Source organism: Pseudophryne corroboree, chromosome 5, assembly GCF_028390025.1.
Source record: "Pseudophryne corroboree isolate aPseCor3 chromosome 5, aPseCor3.hap2, whole genome shotgun sequence".
Taxonomy (NCBI): domain Eukaryota; kingdom Metazoa; phylum Chordata; class Amphibia; order Anura; family Myobatrachidae; genus Pseudophryne; species Pseudophryne corroboree.
This window is the reverse complement of record NC_086448.1, coordinates 810,826,705-810,840,935: the sequence shown is the minus strand read 5'-3', so window position 1 is coordinate 810,840,935 and position 14,231 is coordinate 810,826,705.

The window sequence follows — 14,231 nt, the reverse complement described above, 5'->3', positions numbered from 1 at the left end:
AAATGCAATTTCAACTTTCACAGTCCACCCTCTGATAGTAATCAAAACTATCACATCTTTATAAAATGAATACCTACAAATATAACGTAGATAAATCATACACTAGGAAGAAAAGAGAAAAAAATATATATTTAAACAAGTTATGACATGATACATGGTATTCCTATTTGATTATTGTTTCAATCATTGGATCATTACACCAGGCCTGCTTCATTTTCATCACTGCTCCTCCTCAGACTCATTAAATTTGTATTTCTGTTTGTTTTTCTTTCGTCGGGTCATAATTTGAACACATTTGAATACCATACCAATAGTTATGATGACACCACAGATACAGAGAAGAAGTTTTCCTATGTTTGCAATCATTCCTTGTGCCCATTCTTCCAACCCAGAGAACCATTTAAGTGGGTTCAACCAGGAGGCCCATATTGTGCTTCCTCCTAAATTCGCATTTAAGCTGCAGTATCTCATGAGCAAGGGTTATTATTTTGGGTAGTACCCTTCCAAGATAACATAAACCTTCAGAGTTCAGAGAGAGCCAATTATACGCTTTCCTTCCACATATAAAATACACATCATCTGGGAGAATATACGGAACAGAATGTGTCATTATCATTGCACATAGAATTCTAACAAAAACACCTGTCTCCATCTTCCCCATCTGTCCAAGACATGTTTCTGGCTGTATGATACTCGCACAGTATCCCAGTAACACTCTACCAGCCATTATCTTGTCGAACTCTCTCGTGTATCTATATCGGTAGTGCTTCCCACTTATACCAATCACTCCTACAGTTGCATTATCAATTGGCTCTTTATCAACTCTGTGTGAGTAGGCCATTGTCTGATTGTTCCAGATTATCTCCCAATTTCCTGGTTTCCTGAAATTGGTGAGATTTAAACATAACAGGGATTTGTCTACATGGTACTGGTAGAGCTTAAGGCTGGGGATCTAATTATATTATTTTTCTTATCCACCGGTTTCCCCCCATGTAATTCAAGTACCTCAGCTAACTTTAATGAGTATAGCACCAATCCTGCATTATTTTGTCCTTGAGGAACCTGTGAGCACACCCAACAGTCTGTTTGGTTTAAGACCTTGCCCACTAATGAATGGTAATCGCTCAAAGAATGTCTACCAAATTCAGCCTTATTACTCGACTGACATCTCTGGATGCACTCATCTTCAATTACTGTATAGGGTCACAATACTTACAAATACAGTATTCCTCAGACAATAGCCTATCACTTTGCCCCGAACTCCGTAACTACCAGACCTCTCATTTACTCTGGCTTTGACCAAAGTGATAGGCTGATCCTGGGATCCTATGAAGTCATCACTCTTTTCTCCAGAACCTGTTCCAGTCCCACGCTCGACTCCTCGAGAACCCTCACAAAAACAATGTCCTGAAAAAAAAATGATTGTGCAAAGAGAAAAATAGAATAAAACAAGTCTTAATAGTAGTAAATCCATGTTAGTGCAACTGGTCTTTTAGTGTTTCTTTGATATGCTCAGGTAATGTCCAACAGTGCTGTCTTTAAGTCTTCACGGAACAGATTCTCGAGTGATATTTCTGCAGTCTCACACTCTTTACGAGTTTCTTCCGGATTAGCGATTTTCTTGCAATGGAAAGAGTGGACCCAAGTCTCTCTCTCGGCTACCTTCAATGAAGTCGTGCTTGTCAACAAAACTTGGTACGGTCCTTCCCACATGTCTATTAGGCAACCTGAGCGTAAGAATCATCACATAGTCTCCTGGTTCAAGATCATGACAGTTAGTAATAGAGATGTGCACCGGAAATTTTTCGGGTTTTGTGTTTTGGTTTTGGGTTCGGTTCCGCGGCCGTGTTTTGGGTTCGAACGCGTTTTGGCAAAACCTCACCGAATTTTTTTTGTCGGATTCGGGTGTGTTTTGGATTCGGGTGTTTTTTTTCAAAAAACCCTAAAAAACAGCTTAAATCATAGAATTTGGGGGTCATTTTGATCCCAAAGTATTATTAACCTCAATAACCATAATTTCCACTCATTTTCAGTCTATTCTGAACACCTCACACCTCACAATATTATTTTTAGTCCTAAAATTTGCACGGAGGTCGCTGGATGACTAAGCTCAGCGACCCAAGTGGCCGACACAAACACCTGGCCCATCTAGGAGTGGCACTGCAATGTCACGCAGGATTGCCCTTCCAAAAAACACTCCCCAAACAGCACATGACGCAAAGAAAAAAAGAGGCGCAATGAGGTAGCTGTGTGACTAAGCTCAGCGACCCAAGTGGCCGACACAAACACCTGGCCCATCTAGGAGTGGCACTGCAGTATCAGGCAGGATGGCCCTTCCAAAAAATACTCCCCAAACAGCACATGACGCAAAGAAGAAAAAAAAGAGGCGCAATGAGGTAGCTGTGTGAGTAAGCTCAGCGACCCTAGTGGCCGACACAAACACCTGGCACATCTAGGAGTGGCACTGCAGTGTCACGCAGGATGGCCCTTCCAAAAAACACTCCCCAAACAGCACATGACGCAAAGAAAAAAAGAGGCGCAATGAGGTAGCTGTGTGAGTAAGCTAAGCGACCCTAGTGGCCGACACAAACACCTGGCCCATCTAGGAGTGGCACTGCAGTGTCACGCAGGATGGCCCTTCAAAAAAACACTCCCCAAACAGCACATGACGCAAAGAAAAAAAGAGGCGCAATGAGGTAGCTGTGTGACTAAGCTCAGCGACCCTAGTGGCCGACACAAACACCTGGCCCATCTAGGAGTGGCACTGCAGTGTCAGGCAGGATGGCCCTTCCAAAAAATACTCCCCAAACAGCACATGACGCAAAGAAAAAAAGAGGCGCAATGAGGTAGCTGTGTGAGTAAGCTAAGCGACCCTAGTGGCCGACACAAACACCTGGCCCATCTAGGAGTGGCACTGCAGTGTCACGCAGGCTGGCCCTTCCAAAAAACACTCCCCAAACAGCACATGACGCAAAGAAAAATGAAAGAAAAAAGAGGTGCAAGATGGAATTGTCCTTGGGCCCTCCCACCCACCCTTATGTTGTATAAACAGGACATGCACACTTTAACCAACTCATCATTTCAGTGACAGGGTCTGCCACACGACTGTGACTGAAATGACGGGTTGGTTTGGACCCCCACCAAAAAAGAAGCAATTAATCTCTCCTTGCACAAACTGGCTCTACAGAGGCAAGATGTCCACCTCATCATCATCCTCCGATTCATCACCGTGTACATCCCCCTCCTCACAGATTATCAATTCGTCCCCACTGAAATCCACCATCACAGCTCGCTGTGTACTTTGTGGAGGCAATTGCTGCTGGTGAATGTCTCCATGGAGGAATTGATTATAATTCATTTTAATGAACATCATCTTCTCCACATTTTCTGGAAGTAACCTCGTACGCCGATTGCTGACAAGGTGAGCGGCGGCACTAAACACTCTTTCGGAGTACACACTTGTGGGAGGGCAACTTAGGTAGAATAAAGCCAGTTTGTGCAAGGGCCTCCAATTTGCCTCTTTTTCCTGCCAGTATACGTACGGACTGTCTGACGTGCCTACTTGGATGCGGTCACTCATATAATCCTTCACCATTCTTTCAATGGGGAGAGAATCATATGCAGTGACAGTAGACGACATGTCCGTAATCGTTGGCAGGTCCTTCAGTCCGGACCAGATGTCAGCATCAGCAGTCGCTCCAGACTGCCCTGCATCACCGCCAGTGGGTGGGCTCGGAATTCTGAGCCTTTTCCTCGCACCCCCAGTTGCGGGAGAATGTGAAGGAGGAGATGTTGACAGGTCGCGTTCCGCTTGACTTGACAATTTTCTCACCAGCAGTTCTTTGAACCCCTGCAGACTTGTGTCTGCCGGAAAGAGAGATCCAAGGTAGGTTTTAAATCTAGGATCGAGCACGGTGGCCAAAATGTAGTGCTCTGATTTCAACAGATTGACCACCCGTGAATCCTTGTTAAGCGAATTAAGGGCTCCATCCACAAGTCCCACATGCCTAGCGGAATCGCTCTGTGTTAGCTCCTCCTTCAATGTCTCCAGCTTCTTCTGCAAAAGCCTGATGAGGGGAATGACCTGACTCAGGCTGGCAGTGTCTGAACTGACTTCACGTGTGGCAAGTTCAAAAGGTTGCAGAACCTTGCACAATGTTGAAATCATTCTCCACTGCGCTTGAGACAGGTGCATTCCACCTCCTATATCGTGCTCAGTTGTATAGGCTTGAATGGCCTTTTGCTGCTCCTCCAACCTCTGAAGCATATAGAGGGTTGAATTCCACCTCGTTACCACTTCTTGCTTCAGATGATGGCAGGGCAGGTTCAGGCGTTTTTGGTGTTGCTCCAGTCTTCTGTACGTGGTGCCTGTACGCCGAAAGTGTCCCGCAATTCTTCTGGCCACCGACAGCATCTCTTGCACGCCCCTCTCGTTTTTTAAATAATTCTGCACCACCAAATTCAAGGTATGTGCAAAACATGGGACGTGCTGGAATTTGCCCATATTTAATGCACACACAATATTGCTGGAGTTGTCCGATGCCACAAATCCACAGGAGAGTCCAATTGGGGTAAGCCATTCTGCGATGATCTTCCTCAGTTGCCGTAAGAGGTTTTTAGCTGTGTGCGTATTCTGGAAAGCGGTGATACAAAGCGTAGCCTGCCTAGGAAAGAGTTGGCATTTGCGAGATGCTGCTACTGGTGCCGCCGCTGCTGTTCTTGCGGCGGGAGTCCATACATCTACCCAGTGGGCTGTCACAGTCATATAGTCCTGAGTCTGCCCTGCTCCACTTGTCCACATGTCCGTGGTTAAGTGGACATTGGGTACAACTGCATTTTTTAGGACACTGGTGAGTCTTTTTCTGAGGTCTGTGTACATTTTCGGTATCGCCTGCCTAGAGAAATGGAACCTAGATGGTATTTGGTACCGGGGACACAGTACCTCAAACAAGTCTATAGTTGGCTCTGCAGTAATGATGGATACCGGAACCACGTTTCTCACCGCCCAGGATGCCAAGGCCTCAGTTATCCGCTTTGCAGCAGGATGACTGCTGTGATATTTCATCTTCCTCGCAATGGACTGTTGGACAGTCAATTGCTTGGTGGAAGTAGTAAAAGTGGTCTTACGACTTCCCCTCTGGGATGACCATCGACTCCCAGCAGCAACAACAGCAGCGCCAGCAGCAGTAGGCGTTACACGCAAGGATGCATCGGAGGAATCCCAGGCAGGAGAGGACTCGTCTGAATTGCCAGTGACATGGCCTGCAGGACTATTGGCATTCCTTGGGAAGGAGGAAATTGACACTGAGGGAGTTGGTGGGGTGGTTTGCGTGAGCTTGGTTACAAGAGGAAGGGATTTACTGGTCAGTGGACTGCTTCCGCTGTCGCCCAAAGTTTTTGAACTTGTCACTGATTTATGATGAATGCGCTGCAGGTGACGTATAAGGGAGGATGTTCCGAGGTGGTTAACATCCTTACCCCTACTTATTACAGCTTGACAAAGGCAACACACGGCTTGACAAATGTTGTCCGCATTTCTGTTGAAATACTTCCACACCGAAGAGCTGATTTTTTTGGTATTTTCACCAGGCATGCCAATGGCCATATTCCTCCCACGGACAACAGGTGTCTCCCCGGGTGCCTGACTTAAACAAACCACCTCACCATCAGAATCCTCCTGGTCAATTTCCTCCCCAGCACCAGCAACACCCATATCCTCCTCATCCTGGTGTACTTCAACACTGACATCTTCAATCTGACTATCAGGAACTGGACTGCGGGTGCTCCTTCCAGCACTTGCAGGGGGCGTGCAAATGGTGGAAGGCGCATGCTCTTCACGTCCAGTGTTGGAAAGGTCAGGCATCGCAACCGACACAATTGGACTCTCCTTGTGGATTTGTGATTTCGAAGAACGCACAGTTCTTTGCTGTGCTTTTGCCAGCTTAAGTCTTTTCATTTTTCTAGCGAGAGGCTGAGTGCTTCCATCCTCATGTGAAGCTGAACCACTAGCCATGAACATAGGCCAGGGCCTCAGCCGTTCCTTGCCACTCCGTGTGGTAAATGGCATATTGGCAAGTTTACGCTTCTCCTCCGACGATTTTATTTTAGATTTTTGAGTCCTTTTTTTACTGATATTTGGTGTTTTGGATTTTACATGCTCTGTACTATGACATTGGGCATCGGCCTTGGCAGACGACGTTGGTGGCATTTCATCGTCTCGGCCATGACTAGTGGCAGCAGCTTCAGCACGAGGTGGAAGTCGATCTTGATCTTTCCCTATTTTTGGAACCTCAACATTTTTGTTCTCCATATTTTAATAGGCACAACTAAAAGGCACCTCAGGTAAACAATGGAGATGGATGGATACTAGTATACTTATGGATGACGAGTGACTGCCGACACAGAGGTAGCTACAGCCGTGGACTACCATACTGCGTCTGCTAGTATAGACTGGATGATAATGATATAAAAAAATATATATATATCACTACTGCAGGACAGGTATATATTATATAATGACGGACCTGCTGGACACTGTCAGCAGCAGACTCCTAAACTACTAGTATGAAGAAGATAGAAAATAAAAAACCCACCACAGGTAGGTATACAATTATGGACGAGCACTGCCGACACAGAGGTAGCTACAGCCGTGGACTACCGTACTGCGTCTGCTAGTATAGACTGGATGATAATGATATAAAATATATATATATATCACTACTGCAGGACAGGTATATATTATATAATGACGGACCTGCTGGACACTGTCAGCAGCAGACTCCTAAACTACTAGTATGAAGAAGATAGAAAAAAAAACCCACCACAGGTAGGTATACAATTATGGACGAGCACTGCCGACACAGAGGTAGCTACAGCCGTGGACTACCGTACTGCGTCTGCTAGTATAGACTGGATGATAATGATATAAAAAATATATATATATCACTACTGCAGGACAGGTATATATTATATAATGACGGACCTGCTGGACACTGTCAGCAGCAGACTCCTAAACTACTAGTATGAAGAAGATAGAAAAAAAAAACCACCACAGGTAGGTATACAATTATGGACGAGCACTGCCGACACAGAGGTAGCTACAGCCGTGGACTACCGTACTGCGTCTGCTAGTATAGACTGGATGATAATGATATAAAAAATATATATATATCACTACTGCAGGACAGGTATATATTATATAATGACGGACCTGCTGGACACTGTCAGCAGCAGACTCCTAAACTACTAGTATGAAGAAGATAGAAAAAAAAAAACCACCACAGGTAGGTATACAATTATGGACGAGCACTGCCGACACAGAGGTAGCTACAGCCGTGGACTACCGTACTGCGTCTGCTAGTATAGACTGGATGATAATGATATAAAAAATATATATATATCACTACTGCAGGACAGGTATATATTATATAATGATGGACCTGCTGGACACTGTCAGCAGCAGACTCCTAAACTACTAGTATGAAGAAGATAGAAAAAAAAAACCCACCACAGGTAGGTATACAATTATGGACGAGCACTGCCGACACAGAGGTAGCTACAGCCGTGGACTACCGTACTGTGTCTGCTAGTATAGACTGGATGATAATGATATAAAAAATAGATATATATCACTACTGCAGGACAGGTATATATTATATAATGACGGACCTGCTGGACACTGTCAGCAGCAGACTCCTAAACTACTAGTATGAAGAAGATAGAAAAAAAAAAACCCACCACAGGTAGGTATACAATTATGGACGAGCACTGCCGACACAGAGGTAGCTACAGCCGTGGACTACCGTACTGCGTCTGCTAGTATAGACTGGATGATAATGATATAAAAATTATATATATATCACTACTGCAGGACAGGTATATATTATATAATGACGGACCTGCTGGACACTGTCAGCAGCAGACTCCTAAACTACTAGTATGAAGAAGATAGAAAAAAAAAACCCACCACAGGTAGGTATACAATTATGGACGAGCACTGCCGACACAGAGGTAGCTACAGCCGTGGACTACCGTACTGCGTCTGCTAGTATAGACTGGATGATAATGATATAAAATATATATATATATCACTACTGCAGGACAGGTATATATTATATAATGACGGACCTGCTGGACACTGTCAGCAGCAGACTCCTAAACTACTAGTATGAAGAAGATAGAAAAAAAAAACCCACCACAGGTAGGTATACAATTATGGATGAGCACTGCCGACACAGAGGTAGCTACAGCCGTGGACTACCGTACTGTGTCTGCTAGTATAGACTGGATGATAATGATATAAAAAATATATATATATCACTACTGCAGGACAGGTATATATTATATAATGACGGACCTGCTGGACACTGTCAGCAGCAGACTCCTAAACTACTAGTATGAAGAAGATAGAAAAAAAAAACCCACCACAGGTAGGTATACAATTATGGACGAGCACTGCCGACACAGAGGTAGCTACAGCCGTGGACTACCGTACTGCGTCTGCTAGTATAGACTGGATGATAATGATATAAAAAATATATATATATCACTACTGCAGGTATATATTATAATATAATGAATGACGGACCTGCTGGACACTGTCTGTCAGTAGAATGCGTTTATAGAATAAAAAAAAAAAACACCACACGAGTGTTTAACTTTTTCAGGCAGACAATATACTGGTGGTCACTGGTCAGTCACACTGGCAGCAAAAGTGTGCACTGTTATGTACTCCTGCTATAACTGCTCCCCAGTCTCCCCACAATTAAGCTGTGTGAGCAGTGAGCACTCAGCACAGTCAGATATACATAGATGATATTATCATGCAGCACACTGAGGCTGAGCACAGATATGGTATGTGACTGTGTATCGTTTTTTTTCAGGCAGAGAACGGATTTTAAATAATAAATAAAACTGGTGGTCAAAACTCTGCACTCTCTGAGTACTCCTAATGCTCCCCAAAATTACTAAAATTAAATTACTAGTAAATCAAGTGTCTCACTCTCTATCTAAACGGAGAGGACGCCAGCCACGTCCTCTCCCTATCAATCTCAATGCACGTGTGAAAATGGCGGCGACGCGCGGCTCCTTATATAGAATCCAAATCTCGCGATAGAATACGAGCCTCGCGAGAATCCGACAGCGGGATGATGACGTTCGGGCGCGCTCGGGTTAGCCGAGCAAGGCGGGAAGATCCGAGTCTGCCTCGGACCCGTGTAAAAAGGCTGAAGTTCGGGGGGGTTCGGATTCCGAGGAACCGAACCCGCTCATCTCTAGTTAGTAATTGGCACATCAGGAATCAACAGTTTCAAGTTCTTTTGCTGATTTCTCAAATGCTGGTTCATTCTGATAAGATATTGTACCGTCACTTCGTTGTTGCATTTCAAATCATCCTGCGGATCTATCATGACATGCGGTTGTCTTCCAAAAAGGACTTCAAAGGGTGATAAGTTAAGCGGGGATCTGGGAGTGGTTCTGATGCTATATAATGCTAGTGTCAGTGTCTATGGTCACAATAGTTTATTTTCAGCCATCACTTTGCTCCTAATCTTAGAGATACCGTATCTAGAAACAAATTCCTGCATGATTTTCTTTGCAGTGAAAACAGCAGTGTTAGTGGCAGCTGGAAATGTCTCTACCAAATTAAAAAATACATCAGTGCATACCAATACATATTTTAAATTCCTACAGGGTGGTAACTGTATGAAGTCAATTTGTATTACCTGGAAAGGTCCGTCTGCAGGAGGAATATGGGATGGCTCTGTTGGTATTGTCTTACCAACGTTCTTCCTCAAGCAAGTAAGACAGGACATTACTTTATTGCTCGCCTGAGAAGAGAACCCTGATGCACTCTAGTAAGCTCTTACCAATTTGCACATACCATCCTTACCCAGGTGAGTCAGACCATGTGCCGCCTCAGCTAAGCTTGGGAGGTATGCCCCGGGGGCTACTGGTTTACCTTGTCCATCTCTCCAGAGTCCAGAGGACTCTTGTCCATATCCCTTCATCTTCCAGACCGCATTTTCCTGAGGGGAACACAAATTTAGCATTTCGATTAATATGTTCAATGTTTGAAATGTCATGAGTATCTCAGTATTGTTAGGCCCTTGTGTGGAGCTTGCTGCCCACCTTGCAGCCTCGTCTGCTCGGTTGTTACCAAGTGACACTGGGTCTATTTTGTAGGTGTGGGCCTTGAACTTGATAACAGACACTTTGTCAGGTCATTGTATTGCGGTCAAGAGTTTCTTGATCTTTGTCGCATGCGCTACTGGTGTGCCACTGTCATTAAATTTCGGAGGCACCATAGGGCCCCGAATCATGAGCATACCTAGAATCCGTGTACATATTGGCTGACTTGCCCTCGGCCAACTCACATGCCCTCGTCAGTGCTACCAATTCAGCCACTTGTGCTGAGTGAGGTGGTCCAAGGGGTTCAGCTTCTATGATACCTTCATCATCTACAATAGCTTATCTAGTGCACAAGTCCCCTGAGTCCATCTGTCTGTGACAACTACCGTCTTTATAGAAAGTTACATCTGCATTTTCTGTCCCATATGTCAGGTCCTCGCTGTGAAGGTCTGGTTCAAGTACTTCATGAAATCATGCTTCTCAGTCTCCATACCAAATCCTCTCTCACCAGCATTCTCATCCTCATCCCCCACACTTTGTGTCTTACAAGGCACATGAGGTAAGAATGTAGCAGGGTTTTGGGTATTACACCTTTTATGGTGATGTTTACTGGAGCCATCAATGATAGCTCCTACTTCATAAACCTTGCGGATGAGGCATGCCTGGTTTGGGCAGAATTTAGAAGGGCCAATACTACATGAGGTGCATGAACCGTCAAGTCATGTCCAAGTACCACATCCTCACTCTTACTTACCATTAGGGACATTGCTGCCACACTTCGTAAACAAGTAGGGAGTGACCTTGCCACAGCATCCAATTGTGCATTGTAGTATGCTACAGGTCGGCTGGCATCACCATGTTTCTGTGTCAAGACTTCTGCCGCACACCCAGCAACCTCAGTTCCGTACGAGTCAAAAGGTTTCTCGTAATCAGGCATTCCCAGTGCAGGGCCCTTATCAAGGACTCTTTTAGTTTCTCAAATGCCAGTCCAGATTCCTCAGTATGAGAGACCCGTTCAGGCTTATTTGATTAAACCATTTCCTGCAATGGCAATGCCAGAATAGAGAAACCTGGGATCCAATTCCGGCAGAATACACACATTCCTAAAAAGGTACGAATCTGCTGCTGGGTTTGTGGCAATGTCATGTTGTGTATGGCTTGTATCCTGTCACCTGTCAGATGTCTGAGTACTTGTGTGAGGCAGTGTACCATGTATTTAACCTTGGTCTGGCACAATTGCAACTTATCCTTTGAATCCTTGTGTCCTGGGCTGTCTATGAAACCTTGGACTGGTCCAAGTGTTCTGTATCCCCCCTGTAAGAGAAAGTAAAGAGGTACTGTCTGTCAGGGTGAAGGGAAATAGGAAAGAAAAGCAAAGAAGAAGTTGATAGCAGAAAAGTGTATAGATTTGCAACAGAATGACAACTGGATTAAGCACTATGGGGGATTGGCTCTTTTATTAACTCCTCTTAGATACTGTATTCTATAACCCCATCCCACCATTAATGGGGTCTACATTCGCTATTAATCCAGTGTCTTATCCATCTTTGGTCCAAAGGGAACCCGGTATCTGCGAGATCATTTCCTCTACCTGTGATGAACATGAGTCTAGAACAGTGGAATGCAACATTATGCTTTGAGGGGTATCTAACATATCTTGTACTTCTTGAGCGTGGTTTTCAGAGATATCTAAAAATATGTCATCAGGGGTACAATATATTACACATCTCAATTTACACAACAAATCTCTGCTGAGTAAGTTAGTCGGGCCGCTGCTGCCAGGAGAAAAGAATGTTTGGCACACAGAGGCACATTCGTAACTTCTGCAGGTTTTGCCAAAGGGTAATGTTGCACTTCTCCCGTTACTCCCATTGCCAAAATAGTTTTACCTGTGGTTCTTAAACCTAACGGAGAATGTCCTATTTCTTCAAAAAGCTTCTAAGTCTGCGAAGTATTCATTTAGTCCTTCTCATCCCGTATCAAGGGTCTGTAGATGTTCAAAGAAACATACCAAGCTTTTTACAAAAGGGTATTTCTAGCTGCCCTCATCTTGTTTACTTATTTCCTAGACATGGGTACCTCATAAGTGAAAGCTTAAAGAAGCACCCTGGGGGTTACCCCTTCTCTGTCCGCTTTCCCATGAGGAATTGCTAAAGTACGGACCAGGTGTAATCCCTCCACCTCACTGCTTATGGTGTCAATTGTGGGTATCACTGTCTCTGTGGAATGGATAGTCTCATACTTACTGGCTTGGTTATTTCTAGCTCCGTTCCCTGTTTCTGGGGCAGCCCCTCCTTTCTGCTGTCCCTGCCCACCTAAGAGGCTGATGGCATAAGAGAGGGCTGCAACCAAACTGGGTTCATCTTCTGCCTCCAAACGGGCACCTTGATTAGTTAATACAGGGTAAAGATTACAAGGTTAAGGTTTAATCATTTTGATACCGGCTGTAACTCTGTCGCCATCTACATATGGCTGTGGTGGTGCACTTGCTGTTACCTGTTTGCGAATATTCGTAGAAGTTGCGTACACTGTTTGCCTTTGTGCTTCGCCCTCTTGCCATGAGTTTAAACAATCATTGTGCTTCACTCACAATTTGCGTGATTTTATCAAGCAAATTTACTTCTCACCATATTCAATACCTCAGGATCAAAACTACCAATCTTGGGAAATTAAGTTTTACACTCGCCAGTCATACTGTACGCTCCCAATCATCACCAAAAGCCATGGCATATGCACCATACTTCATACGCATAACAAAAGGAGCTGACCCTTTCGGGCCCTTAGCAACTTGAACCCCAGTTGCCTTCTCAGTCATTTCACATGTGCACTTAGCCCCCCTTGTGGCTTTTAGCAATCCTAAATGCACCTCCTATGAAATGAAGGTGAGAGACTTTCCAAGTAGCTCTCACTCGACTCCTTCTCAGCTGCTATACCACGTGCCAGCAATCAAGTGACAAATGTATCCAGCGAGGTTCTTAACGTGGTCACTTACAACCAAGAATATGGAAATAGATCTGAATTAGGAATGGTATACTCTTCACTCCTATTCCAATTATCTATCTCCTCCTAGGTAGAAGCTATATGACCTGTACTCTACGCTGAGAGAACAAGTGTATATCCTACAAGTCTCAGACTCGCAAAAGTATCATTTGAATTAGGGGTGGTACAGACTCTTCTAGAGATGAGCGGGTTCGGTTCGTCGAGATCCGAACCCCCCTCCCGAACTTCACGTGGTTTACACAGGTCCGAGGCAGCCTCAGTTCTTCCTGCCTAACACGCAAAACCCGAACAGGGGAAAACGTCATCATCCCGCTGTCGGATTCTCGCGAGATTCGGATTCCATATAAAGAGCTGCGCGTTGCCGCCATTTTCACTCGTGCATTGTCGATTGAGCAGAAAGGACGTGGTTACGATATCTGTGCTCAGTGTGCTGCATTGTTGGGACCACCAGTATAAAGTAGTAAAGTACAGTAGTTCATTGCTGTATCTTGCAGCTGGCATATAATTCCACACATTAAAAAATGGAGGGTAAAATAGGGAAAGATCAAGATCTACTTCCACCTAGTGCTGAAGCTACTGCCACTAGTCATGGAAGAGACGATGAAATGCCATCAACGTCATCTGCCAAGGCCGATGCCCAATGTCATGGTAGAGAGCATGTAAAATCCAAAAAACAAAGGTTCAGTAAAATTACCCAAAAATCTAAATTAAAATCATCTGAGGAGAAGCGTAAACTTGCCAATATGCCATTTACGACACGGAGTGTCAAGGAATGGCTAAGGCCCCCTTCTATGTTCCTCATGACAAGTGGGTCAGCTTCACATGAGGATGGAAGCTCTCATCCTCCTGCTAGAAAAATTAAAAGAGTTAAGCTGGCAAAAGTACAGCAAGAACTGTGCGTTCTTCTAAATCACAAATCCCCAAGGAGAATCCAATTGTCTCGGTTGCGATGCCTGACCTTCCCAACACTGGACGGGAAGAGGTGGCTCCTTCCAACATTTGCACGCCCCTGCAAGTGCTGGAAGGAGCACCCACAGTCCAGTTCCTGATATTCAAATTAAAGATGTCACTGTTGAAGTACACCAGGATGAGGATATGGGTGT